General features: G+C 42.0%; 1 protein-coding gene across 1 annotated transcript in view; it reads left to right on the forward strand.

Moving 5' to 3' along the window:
* Nucleotides 1–281: 281 nt before the first annotated feature.
* Nucleotides 282–12,063, forward strand: part of LOC134571362 (signal-regulatory protein beta-1-like) — a 36,320-nt gene continuing 24,538 nt past the window's right edge. The window contains exon 1 of the mRNA XM_063429563.1: nt 282–318. The gene's annotated coding sequence lies outside the window, so the exon portion shown is untranslated. The remainder of the gene's footprint in view (nt 319–12,063) is intronic.

Consider the following 12,063-nt stretch of genomic DNA (forward strand, 5'->3'; position numbering starts at 1 on the left):
ATATGCATTGGTGCAATAAATTAGTCAAATGCAAATTGCAGTTGAACGCAAACAGCAAAAAATGCAAAAAATGCTTGTGTCATTAAGTGAAAGACAAGATTCTGAAGCTCTGTCCTTAAGGGGTTAATAAAAGTAAGTTCTATTCATAGAGTATGGTATGTGTATGGTATTCATAGAGTATGGTATGTGAGGACAGCTGTTATAGTTCTCATATGTCAAGAAAAAGTAAAACTAAACTTTAACTCTCTTTAAAGAACTATTTAGAGATGGATCGAGGACTGGAACGATTACTTTTATCACTTCTCATTCTGCAGTCAGGTCTGTAAGTTTCATGTTTTTTTTTTGTTTTTTTTTTGTTTACCCAGTACAGGCTATAGGTTGGGTATATTGGGAGTTTTACTATTACTGTTACTCTGTTACTTGCATCTTATAATAACGGGAGACAGGTCTGTACAGGGCAATAAATAATTCCAGTGCGGTATATAGCAGTATTCTTATCTTTAAAGGTACACTTTAAAGGGACAAAACATGCCTATTTCAATAAAGCTTGGCATTTTTGTATAATAAAATTGTTACACCCCCTCCATGGCTGTTACTTCCTGGTTTGGTCAGCTCATTGAAGCTAAACTCAAGAACTCAAGAGGCAGCAATTGCACAGAGCCAGAGCCGGACTGGTCCTCTGGGATGCAAATAATTTTCCTGGGGGGGAGAGAAGGAAGGGAGTCACTGTGCAATTGCTGGGTGACTAGCAGGAGCGGAGCTCACAACACAGTCACACCATGTAGCATGGTTGAGTGGACCACAATAGTGGTGAGCACTAGTGATGTACCGAACTGTTCGCTGGCGAATAGTTCCTGGCGAACATAGCGTGTTCGCATTCGCCCCGGCGGGCGAACACATGCGCGGTTCGATCCGCCCCCTATTCGTCATCATTGAGGAAACTTTGACCCTGTGCCTCACGGTCAGCAGACACATTCCAGCAAATTAGCAACAGACCCTCCCTTCCAGACCCTCCCACCTCCTGTACAGCATCCATTTTAGATTCATTCTGAAGCTGCATTCTTAGATAGAGGAGGGAAAGTGTAGCTGCTGCTCATTTGATAGGGAAATTGATAGCTAGGCTAGGGTATTCAGTGTCCACTACAGTCCCGAAGGACTCATCTGATCTCTGCTGTAAGGAGGGCACCCCAAAAAGCCCTTTTTAGGGCTAGAACATCAGTCTGCTTTTTTTTTCTCTGTAATGTAATTTCAGTTGCCTGCCTGCCAGCTTCTGTGTCAGGCTCACAGTGGATACTGTGCCCACTTGCCCAGTGCCACCACTCATATCTGGTGTCACAATAGCTTAAGCTTGCATTTAAAAACAATTTTTTTTTCACTATAATAGATTGAATAGCAGTTCGTTGTCTGCAAGCGTCTGGGTGTCAGGCCTTCAGTGTGTACTCTGCCAACCTCTGCCAGTGTACTTTGCCACTCATATCTGGTGTCACAATAACGTGCCTTTAAAAAGAAAAAAAGTTTTTCACTGTAAGCTAATAGCAGTCAGTGTCCTTAAAGCGGGTGTCAGACCTTCAGCGTGTACTCTGCGAACCTCTGCAAGTGCACTTTGCCACTCATATCTGCTGTCACTATAGCGTGCCTTTAAAAAGAAAAAAAGTTTTTCACTGTAAGCTAATAGCAGATAGTGTCCTTAAAGCAGGTGTCAGGCCTTCAGTGTGTACTCTGCCAACCTCTACAAGTGCACTTTGCCACTCATATCTGGTGTCACTATATCGTGCCTTTAAAAAGAAAAAAAGTTTTTCACTGTAAGCTAATAGCAGTCAGTGTCCTTAAAGCGGGTGTCAGGCCTTCAGCGTGTACTCTGCCAACCTCAGCAAGTGCACTTTGCCACTCATATCTGGTGTCACTATAGCATGCATTTAAATTCTATACACAGAGGGATTTTTCCCAAGCATAGGCGGGCATGGTGTGGATGAGGTTTTACATAAATGTATTCTTTATGGGGGTAGGAATATTTTGTAATATTTGGTTGTAAGTCTGTCTGGCCTCTCTCCTACAGGGGTAGGTTGCTGTGGACAGCTCATCCGCTGTGATAGACACATCCAGAGTCATTGCCACGTTGGAAGAAATGGTGCGACAGATGGGAGAACTGAAATATTGCAGGACATTATCTCCATCACATAGTGGTGTTAGTGTTATAATCCAATATCCATTAGGTTCAGCGAACAGTTTTGTTGATTGTGTAAAGCAACTGAGATTACAGTAAGACCTTAGCAAGCAAAGTCTAACATGGTAATGAACAAGGGTTTTCACTTTTCATACATTGGAAAATGTGGAAACGAAACAATGTTGTCAGTGTTCTTACACAAAATAACTAGCATGTTTCTTTGTATTTGTTGTTTCTTGGAACTTGGGAAGGTTCTATTGCAGGGGTAGGCAACCTACGGCACTAGTGCCATGCACGGCACTCGAGGTGTCTTTGCACGGCACTCAAGGCTGCTAGAGCCAAACAGGCTCTGACCTATCAGGAGTCCCAGTAAAATTTCAGATATCTGCTAATCCGAAAAGGTAGTGAAGGACAATCCTCAATTTATGCATTGCAGCACGTAGAGGTAGTGATCTTAGATCACTTCCTCCAAGCACTTCTGAATAGGAATCCACACTGTGTAGTAGAGCAGCTCGCAGTTGCTGTTGCAGCTCCTATCATTGACATTCCCGTGGCCGGCCTAGTCCCCACTGGAAGCCACCCACACTGCTAGATATACACAGAAATGCAGAATAACCCTCCCCTCATACAAATAATACGGACAGCCCACACACAAACATGCACACAATCCGCACAAACGAAACACCACTAACAATCCATATACATGCACACAGCCCCACATGCAATACCCCAAACAGCCCCCACACACTACCAAACACACACTGTGACATATCCATCCACACACATACACAATTCCACAAGCAGCCCCCATACACAGCCCACATTCATATGTATCATACACAATACCATAAACTACTCATGAACATTTACAATATAATAGCTCGTATACGCAGGGCCGTCTTTAACGCGGGGCAAACTGGCCAGCTGCACCGTGAGCCCTGCTGGCCTCAACTATTTCTTACCCTCTGGCCTGTAATCCGCACACTAAGGAGGCCCACCGTGTTGCCCATGCGCAAAGGACCACCCGGTGGGCTTCTGTCAGCAGGGGCCCCGTCGCACGCTGAGGCGCTTTAACAGCGCGAGCCGCCCCCTTGCTTTTCGGCAGCAGGCTGGGAGGAAGTGACGACCGCGCATCATTTCCTCCCACAAAGATAGGAGCGCGCGGGAAAAAAGAGTAGGCTGATTGGAAGGGGGCTTGCCGAGAGCTCTAGACTCCAACTCCCAACACCTTCAGCCACCAGCAGGAAAGGTAGGAAACTGGAGGGTGGGTTTTAAAGTGTATGTCTGTGTCAGTATGTCTGTCAGTGTGTGTGTGTGCGTGTGTCATCTGTGTGTGTCAGTATGTCTTTGTGTGTCAGTATATCTGTGTGTGTCAGCATGTCTGTGTGTCAGTATGTGTCAGTATGTCTTTGTGTGTGTCAGTATGTCTGTGTGTGTCAGTATGTTTGTATGTCAGCATGTCTGTGTCTGTGTGTCAGTCTGTCTGTGTGTGTGCGCATTTCAGTGTGCATAGATCTGTGTGTGTGTGTGTGTATATGTGCATACATCTCAGCATTCACACACTAACACTACACACAAATACACCCCTGCATTCAAATTTCAACACTACGTACAAACACATGTCTGTGTTACACACCAAAATTATATGTAAATACACCCCTGCATTCAAAAACCAACACTACACAAATACATGCTTGCAATCACGCCAACACCACATACAAACATATTCCATACAAAAACCTGTTTACATTCAAACACACAAAAACTGCTTAGTGCTAAATACAGACCTGCAAACATGGGTAAATGGTAGAGCCCCAGCTGTCAATGCATTTCTGGAGTTGCACGACAGATGGGGATCTACCTTTTAATCAGCCGTGCAACAGGGAGACCCCCAAAAATTCTTGCACCTCTCTACTTTAGGTCCGCCACTGTGTTGAGATGGAGGACGTGATTGCATGCCTGAGGAGGGGGGACAGGGTTCAGGGGGCCCCAAGCAAATGCTTTGCCCAGGGTCCAGTCACTATTAAAGACGGCCCTGCTTATACGCACAAATACAACGATACAAAGCAATTACAGTAAAAATAACACAAGCAGAATACGGCAGCATACACCCCTCGATTAAAAAAAAAAAATAGGACCGGCACGCTACGGGACATCACAATCCTGTATCGGCACAGTGCTGCTAAAAGGTTGCCTACCCCTGTTCTATTGTATATAGTTGCTTTTTATGCTGTTTTAAATATATATTTTTGTGCGCTCTTATTCTGTATGTTTATCATTGTTCTTACCATTTGAGTTTATGTCTATGTTACCATTAAAATATGCATATTCTCTCCTGGATATGTGCCTTTGCTCAGGAAGCTAAAACTGTACAAGTAAGCTTAGAGATTTGACCCCTTCAGGTCTATTCTGGACTTTTGAACTAAGCAATATCCACCCTAAAATAATCTGATCATTCTTCAGTACCCCCTACCCTCCTGACACTACAGTCTCAATGTACATCAAATCATACATTCTGCACCAGCCACTGGGTCTACTAACACTTCCTCACTCTCTGGCTAACCATGCAATAAGGTTGTTCAAAAATAGGTCAATGATGGGTGGCGGGGCCTGACAGCCGAGCTAGCCAGACGTGCTTGCAGAGAGCTCTGGCATAAACGCAGGCAAATATATCACACAATCTTGACAAAAGCAGCCCAGCTCAGCCACATAGCAGTGTTGAACCAAATGGAGACCCGTGGACATCTGCCTCATGAAATTCTGGAGTGAATGCTCCACAGTCTACAAATGAGGCCTAACGTGGAAAGTGTCCTAGTGGCCGGGAGAGGTGAACGATCTCCCGCCATTGGGACCGCAAAAAGAAGCAGCTCTCCTGATGACCCCATGCCCCCCTGGACCGGTGGGGATTATCCGGTCCCCGCTGGGGAAACCAACAGGCTCACATCCTGAAATCCCTTGGTCAGAATGCAGACTGCATGTCGGGCCCAAGATGGTTGCCAAGCACCAACCCCTGCAATGACAAGAAAGCTCAGAGACACAGTTGTGGAAAGAGCGCTTTGAAGCTCAGTTTGACTGCATCTGCCGAGACTTCTGAAGCCCCATTGAGCATTATGCCACCCACCTTGTTATACCTACCACACAGGGAACTGGAACTGGAGCTGAAGCGGCTTATCAGCCCAGCGCCCACAGAGAAGCGACCATCTTGCCGACAGGCCCACCAGCGGACTCTCCACGCGCTGAATGGCACAGCAGCATGACGCCATCAAACATGCAGCTGCCTCCCTGCATGGAATTTACGAGGGAGCCAACTCCAAGCTGGCATGCCGCTCAGTTGGAGAACTCACATATGGCGCTACAACTCACAGGAACTGAGACGGCCTGGGGGCCATGACTCATTTACTGGACTCTGTGGCGGAGTGGTCAGTGAAGTACACGACCACACAGGCACTTGGGACCAGCGGTGCTCTCACCTACAGCAAGATGGACTCAGGTTTCCCGGTTTGGCATGCTGCCACTGGTGGGCATTGGTTGAGCCGCCTCAGGCTATGGCGACAGGCCGTCTAGTGCACAGCTTACCCCAATATTACGTTTGCCTGACCTGCTACCCAGAGATACCCACTGAAACCGACAATAAGCCTCTAAGCCAGCCAACCTACATATACGTATTATGTACCATGTTATTTTGCAATGTTTGACCCGGTTTCAAGAGGGCTACCTCCTGTTACCTCCTATTGCCGTAAACTTAAGTACCCAGCGGCTACCAAGCTCCAGAACTAATCTTAATATTAGTTTAGCATGTTCTACTCACTTCTCAGCATAGACAGGTTAATGTCTTCTTATTGGGCCTCTCTCCACCCCGAACACAGATTGGTGCAATCAAGTTTCACGCCCTTTATTTGGATTGGTTGGCGAAACCTCTCTCCACCCCGAACACAGATTGGTGCAATCAAGTTTCACGCCCTTTCTTTAGATTGGGAGGCGAATCTCCTTCCTTCCCCAGGTGCTGATTGGTGCGATTTAGTTTGCGCCCTTATAGTCGATTGGTTGTTGCTTGGTTTAGGCGGGAATTTTGAATTCACCGGACTAAATCAAGCAACACCATGAAACTAATTTTGGGGATGTACAGAGCCTCAAGCCCCAGACTTTGGATGCTGATATCTCTGGCTCTGTACTTTCGATCACCTCGCTTTTTGCAGGGATCCCAGATGGGATCCGGGGCAATATCAGTTTCAAAACTGTAACCCCTTCCCTTCCTGAGGCGCCGAACACCAAAGTTTATCCAAGCTTGTATGTAATGTGTTTTAATGTGTATCCATGTGTGCTGTTGGTATATCCCAGAGTGGGAGATGGCTATCTGTAACCCAGCCTCCACCTGCCTGGGACTAAGGGAAGTGTATTGTGTGGAATGGAGACCGCCTGCGAGGGTCTGTGCATAAAAGAAGCCTGTTTTCAATAAAGATTGGCAGAGGCCAGTGCTTAAACCTCCAAAACGGTGTGTCGTCCTGTTATTGGAGGGAAGGAAGATTTAACCCCTGTGTCTGCTGTTCCAGCATGCAGGGGATGCAACGGGGAAAAGTCCTAAGGACTAAGAGCTTCCAGGGCTGAGTGTTGTCTCTGCCTGGGAGCACATAGAGCTAAGTACCCTAACCATGCAAGAGTTGCTGATCGGCTGAAGGAAGGGAACTAACGGGAGGTAACCGGTCTGGATACCGAGGCTTCCCATTACAGAAACAATTCAAATTCAAATATAAAAGTAGTTCTAATTATCTAATTACTTCTATATATGAATATATGAACACACATGTATTTAAAATTAGATAGTGTGTAGATTGAATACATAGCATGCTATTTCTCACTGGGAAATGTATGATGGCAAATTGTATTTATTGTCACACAATAAAATTTAAATATTAGGCAATATACTATAGATTGTATACTCTTAACTGAGATATCATCAAAGTAAAATCGATATATATTGGAAGTGAGAGAGGGACAATCACTTCCTATCCAAACCGTACAATTGAATAAAGGAGAGGGCAAATTAGCAATATCAGCTAATTCTATGGGTGATGGGTGAGATATCATCAACAGTGGAGTCAATTGCCCAACTATAGGGAAAAGCCCCTAAAGACACACACACATATATATATATATATATATATATATATATATATATATATATATATATATATATATATATGAAAATCCAAATAGATGGCTGCACTCACGGTTTAAAAGTCCAAAGTTTAATGAAAAAACAATTAAAACATCAAGAGATCAACGTTTCAGTCTTGTCAGACTTTCATCAGGATCATAAATTTACTATGACATACCAACTTGTTTTATATACATAATAACATTAATTCAATTAAGCAAATTAGTAAATTAAGAAAATAGCTTACCCTAAGTGTAAACCGCCGTGTTTTATATATTTATATATATATATATATATATATATATATATATATATATAAAACACAAATCCAAATAGAAATGGCTGCTCTTCGGTCTTAAAAAATTAAATTTTATTTAATGAAGTTTAAAATAACGACCAACGTTTCAGTCCCCTTTCGGGACTTTCTTCAGGGTCAAAAATAACGAGACAACACATATTATGCATACCAACAAGCAATATATACCCATATGATAAAGATAAAACTCACCCAGGTGCGTTACCCCCACCTCCCATTGGAACCATAGGAACTTCCGGGTATGCGCGCGCACCCGCTCGCATGTACCGCCCCCAGTGCGTGTTGACGTCATGTGGATTCCGGTCACCATGGTGACCTATACACACCAATCTTACTCCTATACGAGGAGAAAATATAGTTTTATAGGGAGAAAACCAAGCTGTGAGCCTAAATATGAATGAATGAATGAAATACAGTGCAAAACTTGCTGAAAATGTGTTCGTGTTATAGTATGGTGGAAAGGGTTGATGAACCCAAATGTGAATATTAGAAACAACCTAACATTCTCATGTTATGAAGTGACTTTAGTATACTTAATAAATCGGATTTTTGCATTTATATATATATATCTTTTAATGTATAGTGGAATCACAAAAAAGAGGCATAAATATGCAATATATAAAGTATGTTAAATAAATTGACTATCTCCAAAACATTGTTACAACATTCTGTGCGATCCTGAAAAAGGATGGCTTTAATGACGTCATAAGCCCCTGCAGCCCCTGCAGCCCGGATACTTTCCTTTCCTGGCGATCGCAATTGAGGGGGCTGCCAGACAACCCAGGTAGTCCACCTGCTGCCAATCCAGCCCTTCCAGGCCATGTGATTGCGATGATTACAATAGTTACAAAGTGTGACGGACCGCTGGCACTCCGACCGAGTACCTCCGCCAATCGATGCTCCTAGTGCTTGCCAAGGACTCCAAGCACTCCAACCGACACCATCAGCACTGCAGACCCGACTTCCAGTGATGCATCTGCGCCAGGGTCTCGCCGTCCTTCACCCACCCTGGACCCAAGGCCAGAATCCAGCTTCCAGTGGGCAGACCTCTCTTCCTCCAGAGAGCGTAGCAGGAACAAGAACAGCTCTTACAAGAACTTACCCTGGGGAGTACCCCATTACAGAGGGGTTGATCCCACTAAGGTTCTAGCTAGAAAATAGATCAGATAGATCTATACATTAAAACATCCATAACTTTGGGTCTAAACACATCTTAGCCTTCATAGATTAATGATGATTGTCTTTGCTGCTTTTTCATGTTTTTATTAAAAATCATTTATTGTTCTTAAATTCATTCCATTAGAAACACTCACATTGTTTTCCTCCTATCATTACAATGTAAGATATAGGGATCTTTGATACACTTTCTTATAGTTTAGAGATTTTCAGTTTGGGCCTGGAGACATTTCTACTGAGGACCTGAGACATCTGTTGCAGCAGCTTCTGAAACTTTTCTTATTTTAGGAGTGAAACGATACATTTTGAGTACATTTCCATATCTTCACTGATGTTCCTGTGTGATTAACTTGTGGTCTGTGTATCATGAGAAGACATTGAGCAGCACGAACGGTTGGATAGTTTCAGCCTAAGTCAGTCCATTTAATCATTACTCACAATACACTTTTTGCTGTTTGTACACACATCGTTTGAGTCACTTTTTTCTTAATTCTTTTAGATTATTCATAATAAAATATTTTTATTGCATTTATTGCACATTGATCAGCATTTCCTATTCGTAATGGTGCTCCTTCAACAACGTTTTGGGGGGATCCCTTTTAGTTACTACTTTGCCCGTTTAGTCTGTTCACAGTCAGGCTTCTACTATAACGGGACTGGGAGGGCTGGAAATATGTAAATAATATGTATAGGCCCCTGTAGAGCTCACTCCTGAGCTGCAGAGGTTATTGTAAGTAGACAATAGGGTGCAATAATTTTGTATCGAGGACCCTCCTGACTCTCTGGGTTTGCCGCTCCCAATTATCTAATTTTTTCTCAGGTTTGGCTTTTTGGTTTAGAGATTGGGAAATCTATGGCAGGTTATTGTGTGTCATGCTATTTGTTTACATCGTTTTACATAATCATGTGCTTGCATTGTACTTTCCCTCAGTCACCAAGACACATAAACAACACGTCTGGAGGTCAGAAGTGAGAGAAAAAATACAGAGATTTTACAAAGTCATGATTTTAAAAAAAGACACAGAGGCTCTTATTTTCAATTTCTCTATTTTATTTAACTCCTTTTAGCAACAAACAATATATTAAAATTAAACAATTCCGAATTTCTGTACAGATTTTTGGGACTGAATCCTTCGATCCGCCTGTTTAAACCACTTCTTCTTCTTGTTAAGTGTCTTGTTATATTTTTTTTGGTGGTATTCACACATAGGAAAGAGGAGATCTCTTTATTGTCAGTTCTTGTAGAATATTCTAACATTTCCAAAATATCGAATATTTTACAGTTCTGTAATTTACCCACTTGTTTTGAACTGGTTAAGGAGAGTTAAGCAAAATATTTGCCTCCTTTCATTACTAAAATTAATATAACAGGTACACTAAAGCTAATAATTGATTGTGTTTATTGTTGTGTATCTGTAACAGTATATTTACAATGTAAAACCTGTATAAATCACTGTGTATGTGTTCGAATATGCGCATGTTTACGTGTCTAAACATAGGTGAGATTGTGTGTCTATAAAATGTGTGTAAGTGGAAAAGGAATATAATTGTAGTGCTTGTGGACTTTCAAATAGAAATACAAACCCTGTGTGGGGGAGTCTGATAACTAACTACATGTATAGCAGGAGCATTCAGTCCCTAACTGAACGTTTTGCAGGAGTGAGCTCCCCCTAAAAATTAGGTAGTTTTCAAAGTTTTTGCTGAGGACAGTTATCTCCTGCTAAGTTAAATTACTAGCTTCTATATTAGAACATTATGGTCAATAGCTCTGCGTGTTTACAGTAGCATAAAAGCCCCTGACGCGCGTTTTGCCGCGCAGCAGCCTTAAGTTTCACGGCTCATCAGTGCTTGTGTACTTTGTCTGCCAGCTTTAGGCTTCCCAAATCATAGTCTCTTCTTTCTGATGGTGCAGTGAATGTAAAAAAGGGAGGTGCAGAAAAGCAGTGCCTGTAGTGATGTTCTACAATCCGCAGTGATATGGGGGATAAGGAACGCAATATATCCAGGGGTGTTTCTCATGGTTGTGGAAGTGCTCTCATCCAATGTACAGTATTCCAGCAAATAGATATCCTCAGTATGTGAGAAGGAAAATAAAAACAGAATATAGTGCTCTCTGTTTATATTAAAAGTGTAAAACGGAAAATAAAAAGGAGATAAACTCACAAGTGGAGAGCAAATATAGGTATTGCTCATTCTTAATGGGCCTAGGTGGTGTTTTTTTTTTCAATTTTGAAGAAGCCGCATTGGCGAAACGCGTTGTGGATATTTTATATTGTGTATTTTTATATGTTAAAGATGCTTTGGTCACTTTTTACCTGTGCCAATTATCTTTTTATACACTTCATATTGATCTTATTTTTTACCTGGAATTTTATTATCCTGGACTCCAAGCAATCCTAGATGTGGATCATACCACCAGCAATATAATCAAGGAGCAGTTGTCCTGCTCGTTTATTGTGAGTACCATTTTATATACCATTATTTTGTCAAGTAAGCACTATTGGCTGTCTCTTTCTATTTGAGTGTTGAACATTCCCTTGACGGAGGAAGTTTATCCCATATCCCATAAGCGGGGATTGTACCGCTTTTCACACTAGAGCTAGGTATAGCTCTAATACATGTGAGTTTTATACCATCTTTTTATATTTATTTGCTATATTATGACTGGACATATTGCACTATTTGGTTCTCTATTTGTTTTATCTTTTCCATATGAGTGGATCTACCCGGACAAGGACAGTGAGGACATTGTTCCTGACCAAGCACCTTATAGACTTTGCAATCTCAATTAGAGCATTCCAGTTAAGACTCTTTTATTTGGACTATCTTTTATTCTAAATAATGTATGATATAAGGCCTCTCTGGCGCAGCCCTTATCTCCTTTTTTTCTCTAGGTGCTGTAATACCCACCATGGATATATCTGCGTGAGTCCTCAGGTAAAATCTTCAAAGATTGGTCAAAATGCTCCAAATGGCTTTAAAAATAGCTTTATTTGTAGACAAATAATAAAACCAAGTATAGAATAAAATAGTATATAAACACTAACGTATTTCACCTGCTAAAAAGGCTTTCTCAGAGTGTTACAGTGTGTAAGACCTATCTTGCTTAAATACATTAAAAAAAATGGTCAGATGTCATCATCAATCATGTGACTTACAAATCAATTAGTTTAAACATTTTATAAATCATAATAAACATAAGAGAGCTGAAAAATCTAATGTTTTGCTATCATGTGATGCAAAAATAACATT

Source organism: Pelobates fuscus, chromosome 8 (assembly GCF_036172605.1).
Source record: "Pelobates fuscus isolate aPelFus1 chromosome 8, aPelFus1.pri, whole genome shotgun sequence".
NCBI lineage: Eukaryota > Metazoa > Chordata > Amphibia > Anura > Pelobatidae > Pelobates > Pelobates fuscus.